We start from the raw sequence: 7,747 nt of genomic DNA on the forward strand, positions 1-7,747 counted from the left end.
AGGGAAGTATAAATAAATACTTTTGAAATTAAGGGGCCTTCTTTCCCTTTATTATTTCATAGTTAGCCACCTTATACATCAAGTAGCAGAAAAACACACAAAGAGGAATAGAAATAAAGAAAATAGTCAGGGAAAATATTGCATACAATCCTTTGGCCTGGAGCAACTATCGAAACATACTTTCAGTGTTACAATAAATCAGCAGGAAGAAGAGGTTTTTTGTTTTGCTTTTAAGAATGCTTGTGGGCACTTTAACTTTCATCCTAGCCATTCATGTACAGTCTGTGTGTTACTATCATTTTTGTGTTCAATGAAAAATAAAGGCAGGGGGCTTAAGTCGTTTGGCAAATTATCTGAGCATACTTCAGGTGCAAGCTTCTCTCTTCACCAGCTCTCCCGCCCAACAAGCTAAAGGTCACTGGATGCAGGAGAAACCAATCAAAATGGTGGCAAATCAGACCAGTTCAAAATGGCAAAAATCAAGCAGCATTTCATTTGACCAAAAAATGCTTTTCACAATTCTGTGAAATAGTGCGGGGGGGGGGGTGTCATCTTGCTACTGACATGAAGTAAAGAAAGTGAGAAAGATTTCTGAAAGGGGGGGACTTTAGCTACTTTCTACATTGACACATGTACACAGGTTTCTTGTTGTTAACATGAGTGGATTTTGATTCATGATTATTCATAAGCATCAGCTATGAACTGCATAAGTCGTCCTTTACCTGGTGGTGCATCTGGAATGAGGGAGAAAATAGCAGCAATGGGGCCCAGTTACGTGTTGTGAAGGTTTTGGGTTTCACTGCGGGAAGAAGAAGCATGCAATGGTTGTCAACCTATCTCTGGAGATATAAAATCCAGCTGTCACCCAGGTCTATCTCCACCTTTGGTGAAACACACAGGTCCCTTGGTACATGGAGAGCATGGTTGAGTCCTTGGAGATAATGTACTTAAAAATGGGGGGAAGGTGTTATACTGTGGTTTTACATAAGCAATATATGATGGGCAAGAAGCATTATCATGACAATGACATGCTTAAAGTTATTTTTCAAAGGTTACCAGGGCTCGAATTCCATGGCTCAAATTTTTGAAGCTTGTGTGAATCAGCATATGATGAAATGAGTCATGCTCATTCAGTGCTCATTGTCCCAAAGGGTACATAAAAGCAGCCATCAATATACTGTTCAAGGTTTTTCTGCCACTCAACATGACAGTTTGTGCTTTGGTTTGAGGAGATGGGTACTAAAAGGGACTTGTTGAAGATATGGCATTCCTGTATGCACAGGAATGCTTGTATTTCTAGTTTGGCTTACTGTAGATAAGAGCACAGGTTTTCATGTAGTTCTAAAGCATTACGTCTTAGGAAGGAGGAAAATGCAAAATTCTACATCCTGGAGGGCATTTCCATTTCAGAAAGCCTATCCCCGTTTCTGTCTTCAAGGTAAAGGATCTGCAGCTCAGTGGTAGAACCTTGCTTTGAATGCAGAAGGTCCCAGGTGCAATTCTCGGCATCTCCACGTAAAGCTGAGGGATAACACTGTTTGAAATCCTGGAGAGCTGCTGCAGCCAGTGTAGACAATACTGAAGAAGAAGGGGCAAATGATCAGTAGCAGGCAGCTTTCTATGCTCCTCTGAAAGGTAAACAGACTCTTCTGATCTGAAATAAAATCTAAGTGCCATGACCTAAAGCAGGATTAACCCTGCCACGGCATCTTTCAGAGTCATGAAATGTTAGCATTTAATTTCCAGCATCCATTTGTTTACCCATGGCCATACGAAATCTATACCTGCAAATAAGCATGAGCATAGATTCCGAACCTTTCCCTGTCTAATTTACTTACCCACTTTGCATGCAAAAGTTGTGCTGTAAATTCCAGGACAGCATGGGATTTTAAATGACTTCGTTACAATGCTCAAAGGCAATGTTTTATTCCTTTAGCCCTAGATTCTATCTGTGTCCGCCACCAAGGATAAAACGGGAGGTGGTATTGTATGCCAACAAGTCACTCTTCCTCTGGCAGCTTTTAAAGGTCCAGTTCTCAACTGTTGTTTGGCGCTTATCTCCTGGATTTTGAACCCACAGTTTCCACCCATCCCACCAGCTTGGGGTAGTTTACAATGTGAGACCACCTACTAAAAATAAGCAAATAAAATGCAAGCTAAATAAAGCATGTACTTGTTTCTTCATACCTACCAAAGCTTCCTGATCTGATGAGCCTCTCTAATTGACTCCACTACCACCAAGGATGATCTTCAGTGGCAAGAGGAAAGCATGCACAGACATCCCTTAGCCTGCCATGTTTCTGAGGGTTTTTTGTTGGGGTGGGGAGGAGTCTAAGTCTCTCTGTGTGTGTGGTTATGTATATGTGATAGTTTCAAATCAACATGGTTCAGGAGCAGCCAGTGTGGAAGGTTATTGTTGCACACCTTGCATATTATGCCAGAAACACTGGGGTACCCAGGCCAGTTACAGAAACTTTTAGCTCTTGTCAAGAAGTTCTGGGAGTCTCCTGGACAGCTCCTCTGCTCTTCAGCACTTGACCCACTGACTTGTGTTAATCTTGCTGAAATTGCTGGACAGCTCCCCTGGCTCATTTGGAAATCTGGGGAGGATAGACTGGAAGAGAAGTCTAATGATATTTAGTTAGGATCAAATTTGGGGTACAAAATAGACCCTTAGCATATAGAATGTAGTTGGAGTCATACCCCAAACTAGAAGTCGGGGAATACTTGAGGACAGAGTTTGTGAGCAAAGAAAACACAAATACATTGAAATGAATTTAAGTCTGCAGTGTTGCTAAGATGTTTTCCGGGCAGTAAGGGGAGTGCTTTTTAGAACATGAGGGCTTGTGTATTTGTTTCTGCTCCATCACAACCCCTTACTACTCAAGTTGCATATGTGCAGATTAAATGGCTTGTTCCAATTCTTCCTATGACAAAAGAAATTTCTTTCTCTGTAATGGCTGCCCAGAAATTCCAACAATTCAGTGAATTGGGGGGAAATGAAACAATGTCTATTAGTGTATCTAAAAAGAAGATAGTGGAATTGATGTTTTGAAACTCAGTACATTAAACTGAAACTCTTTCTGGATAATATAAACATAGAAAAGCAAATGCATACAGTAAATGCATATTATTGTTCTGAATAATATAACATTCCACTCAAATGCATTACAGTGGATTGCCCTAGCACATGAGAATAGGAAAAGTCACTTCAGGATTCCAATCAGTAGAGAGAAAAGCTGTCTGGCAAAATCAGTCGGCCAGCTACTACAGCATCTCTGTTCTATTTATAGAAAGCCTTTCAAAGCAAGCTCTGCTGCTGTCTGTATCATATAGCAAAATTACAACTGCAGGACAAGCATTTTGTAGTATCTGTGGCACTTGGCAGGAAGTAAGAATTGGTTCCCAGCCAAGGAGACAAAAAAAAAATTGATATGGCTGATTATGATTGAGGGGGTGAGTGGAATTATGCAAAGGTAGTCACTGGAGTAGCTTCCAAATGAACATTAGGCAAAGGCTTTTGATGATCCCAAGAATGTGCTTTGCTGCTGGGCTGGAATTGATGCAGACTTCATGAGAAAGATATGGGATAAGTGCACCATCAGGCCTCTACAATTCGCGACCCATCAAGCTGACCCACTATATTTTGTGGCCTCTTCAAAGCTTAACAGTCCAGAGCAAAAGCAGAGAGATTTATCGAGTATCTCCTGAGCAACCCTTTCCTGCTTAGTGGCTTCATTCTGCAGACTTCACATATATTCTCAGCAGGAAAAATGCTCTCAGAACACTTGCGCTGGGCAAGGAATTGATGCTATTTTAAAATGTATGGGGATGCTATTCTCCTGCAGTCGATTGGATGTTTGGCCTTTTAGAAACGAAAAGAGGGCAGGTATATTGTCATCATCTTTCCCTAAATAGAAATGCAATGCTTAGCCCTGTGACTACTTCTTGCCACAGCTGGACTCCATATCCTTCAACAGAACTGTATTGAATACCGATTTTCTGTACTGAATGTCTAAATATAGACAGCCTGCATGTGCTGAGAAAGATTTGGAGTGGTGAACTTTGCATGTTTGGATGAATGCACATAGAATCCTCTACATCAGGGTGAAGTGCCTCCAGCCCAGAGGCTCAGAGGTTAGGCAGCGCAACCATTTTGAGCAAAGCACATCCACCTGACATGTGATATCTGGCACAGAAAAATTAAAGCTGTGGCTGCAAAGGAAGAATCGGGAATGTGCTCCTGATTCATCCTTTGAAGTCAAAATTTGAATTTGCAAATAGCTTTCCTTTGCAGCCATGCCAGCTTGAATTTTTTTTAATAAAAAAAATGGCGAATTCAAGTTAGAGATGCAGAAGCAGAATCTTCATCTGCAGCCATGGGTGGCACTGAACAGCCATGCCTCCCCCCGGTCAAAGTGGCCTATTGAGGGTAAAGCCCTCTCCTTGATCACTTTTAGATCAGAGTTGCTGATCACATCACAAATCCCAAGCACATTCAGCCAGGTGTACAAAGATTTGGGCTCATGGTACAAAGGGTTAAGGCAGGGGTCAGCAAACTTTTTCAGCAGGGGGCCAGTCCATGGTCCCTCAGACCTTGCGAGGGGCCAGACTATAATTTTTTTGGGGGGATGAACAAATTCCTATGCCCCACAAATAACCCAGAGATGCATTTTAAATAAAAGGACACATTCTACTCATGTAAAAACACGCTGATTCCCGGACCGTCCACAGGCTGGATTTAGAAGGTGATTGGGCTGGATCTGGCCCCCGGCCATAGTTTGCCTACCCATGGGTTAAGGCTTCAGCCAGTGTAGGGAGTGTGGCTCTCCTAGTCAATAATAGCCAAGAGGATGGAAGTTAAGAGACACTTGCCATTAACCAAAATGGCAATTGTATCGGCTGAAAGCATCAGGAATGAGACCAATGGATTTATGTATGTGGCACTTCATTAGAAATTTGCTGTGTGAGTGGTGCAGGATTTACAGTGGAGGACTGCTGAACAATCTAAAATGTATTTTCAATAAATCTCAGAAAAGTGGTACCCAGAGATAATTTGAAGTTGGGTAAAAGGGATTGAGAGATGAAAGCTTTTTTGGGGGGTGGAATTAAAAACCCTGTAGCAATCGCAATGTTTCAAAGAGAGCTTCCCCCGACATGTTAATGGCTTTCCCAGAGTGGCTAGGGAAATCCAGCCAGATTTTTTTTTGGGGGGGGTTAAATAATAAATTATTATATCATCATATCATATCATCATCATATCATATCATATCATCATATCATATCATCATCATATTATATGAATTATAATACCTATGAGTGACACAGGTTACAATTTATGTTAATGACTGCAAGTACAGAATATTTTCAAAGTTATTCTAGGTTGATGAATGTGGAATCCAATAATTAGGACTGGGTGGTAACTGGTCTTCAGTTTCACAATATATCATCAGCTAAACATCACGATATAACAATTTATCACAATTTCTGAAATAAGGATGGTGCATTGGCTGGCTTCACGGTTTTCCCCACATTGTGATTTTTGCATAATAGTGCACACACACACATCCATCATGATTCACAATATATTGCCAGGTCAAAAATTATGAAACCAATATCATGATATGGACATCAAACTGGTTTTGGAAGGGGCATTATATTGAGTGTGTGTATGGTAAAGAAGGAGCCTGCCATCAGAGATAGATTTAGGGAGCATGACTGGTTCAGTTGCACTGGGTGTGGGGCCTGGGAGGACTGTATGAGGGGGTGCCGCAACTATGATATAAAATGGAAGACAAGAGGTGGGGGGCACTGAATTTTGGTGTTGCATAGAACGTTGCTGAAATTTGAGACCCCCAAGGTCTGCCTCTGCTGCCTTGCCATACAAATGGCATTTCCCCTGTAGATCTGTTAATTTAATTTTCGTATCTGCAAAGAACTGCTGTCTATTTGGTGTCAGGCTACATCGGCCCAAGGGCTATATTCCCTTCAAGGCATCATTCTGGAGGCCAAATGCCAGTGGTGGGCGGGGGCAGAGGCAAAAGTGGGTGGAGCAACGGATATAAAGGTTGTCTTTGTAGAATTGACTGGTTCCTACTCACTCATCCCTCTCTATCCTTTATTCAGGCAAGCAAGATGCATTATCAAAGTTCGGTTACGTGTTTTAGCCAGGCAAAAGCACTCAAAGAGAGTGCCCAGTATGGTTGATGAGTGGTATGGCCTGGGGAAAAGGAGTGTGGCCTGAGGAGGAATCTCAAAAGGCCATACAGAGAGGCCTGGAGATCTGCATTTACGCACCAGGCCTGAGGTTTCCCATTGCTGGGCTACAGCATCTGAGCATCCACACTTAACTGGATGACTTCAGTGGAACTCAGAGCAGGATTTCACAACCAGTATCAGACACTTTAAATGGCTTACACATGCCCCCCCCCCCAATTTGGCTAAAGCCAAGAACGTGTTGACATGACCGATCAAACAGAATGATGTGATATGAGTTATATAGAGCAAGTTATACATACGTAATTGGGTGGTTACAATGGACTCAGATGTGATTTAGTGGAGAGATGACAGGCAATGCTGTAATAATTGAGTAATATAGATGGGTCTATAGGCTAAGGCCATGATTTGACAGCGGTCCTTTGCTTAAACGGAAGATAGTGGTGTATGTCAAAAGAGTTCAAGAGAAAGATCTTTACATAGTTTATGCTGTGTAGTAACCGTGCCAATATCTGCAGTGTGAGATCAGAGCATTGCCATGGCAACAGTTGTAACACACAAAAAACAGGTACGTAAATTATGGATGCATCCAAGTAGCTAATCATTTGAAGCGTCTTATGCTCAAATGTAATGATTTCTAAAATACATAATTCTAGGAATTAAAGAGAGCAAACCACAGCTTTATTTATATTTATTTACTACTACAGCATAAAAAAAAATCTAAGTGGTTTAAAACAATCTGAGATAGTATATAACACAAAACATATTAGATTTTACTTTAGAAATATCTTCTATTGCAACAGGCTTAGTTAAAAGTACATGGTATAAAGCTTGATGAACACGAAAGTCTTCAGTGGGGTTATAATTTGCTTTGTTCTATTTTGCTAGCTTCAACATACTTGAAATATGTTTATGCTTTGTATAGCTTTCTCCTGAGCCCAATAAGCAAATCTGCCACCCTTATCGCTTCCACCCCTTTTAAGCTCCATAGGGGATCAGTCATTTTTCTCTGAAGGATTTCAGGGTTGCTTGTGCTGCCAAATGGGACATGACAGAGACAATATCTTCTGAATCATATTATAAAAATTGTCATCTTGACACTGTCAGGGTCTAAGGGGAAATGACATAAATTTTACTCATAGAGCAGGAAATTCTAATCAAAACTGATTCTGCTCTTAAAATATTGGCAGGACTGTTCAAATAACTTAGAAGGTTACTTGTTATCCTGTCAAGTAAATACATGGAAATATACACCTCTAATGATGAGGTATGCTATAAACATAGACAAGTGTCCTTTCCTTACTTTATTTAAATACACTGCATGGTTCCCTGAACTTGGAATGACAGGCGTTCTGAACATGGCTCACAGCCAGAACGGGGAACCTGTGGCCCTGCAGATGTTGTTAGACTCGTAACTCCTCTCAGCCCCAGTAAGCATGATCAGTGGTCAACACCAATGAGAGTAGTCTGACTTAAATCAATACTCAAGGTGCAAGAAATATGGATGAACATGCTTATCACTATTGCCCTC

At 41.2% G+C, this 7,747-nt stretch overlaps 1 long non-coding RNA gene across 1 annotated transcript in view; it reads right to left on the bottom strand.

Moving 5' to 3' along the window:
• The window catches only part of LOC310743268, a 29,217-nt gene extending 22,571 nt beyond the window's left edge, over positions 1 to 6,646 (bottom strand). The window contains exons 1-2 of the long non-coding RNA XR_014538919.1: positions 6,519 to 6,646; positions 723 to 799 (exon numbers count right to left, since the gene is read on the bottom strand). This is a non-coding gene — a long non-coding RNA (uncharacterized lncRNA). The remainder of the gene's footprint in view (positions 1 to 722; positions 800 to 6,518) is intronic.
• Between the last annotated feature and the right edge of the window lie 1,101 nt (positions 6,647 to 7,747).

The sequence above is a fragment of the Podarcis filfolensis genome (assembly GCF_964270895.1).
Source record: "Podarcis filfolensis genome assembly, chromosome: 10".
NCBI classification, from domain to species: Eukaryota; Metazoa; Chordata; class Lepidosauria; order Squamata; family Lacertidae; genus Podarcis; species Podarcis filfolensis.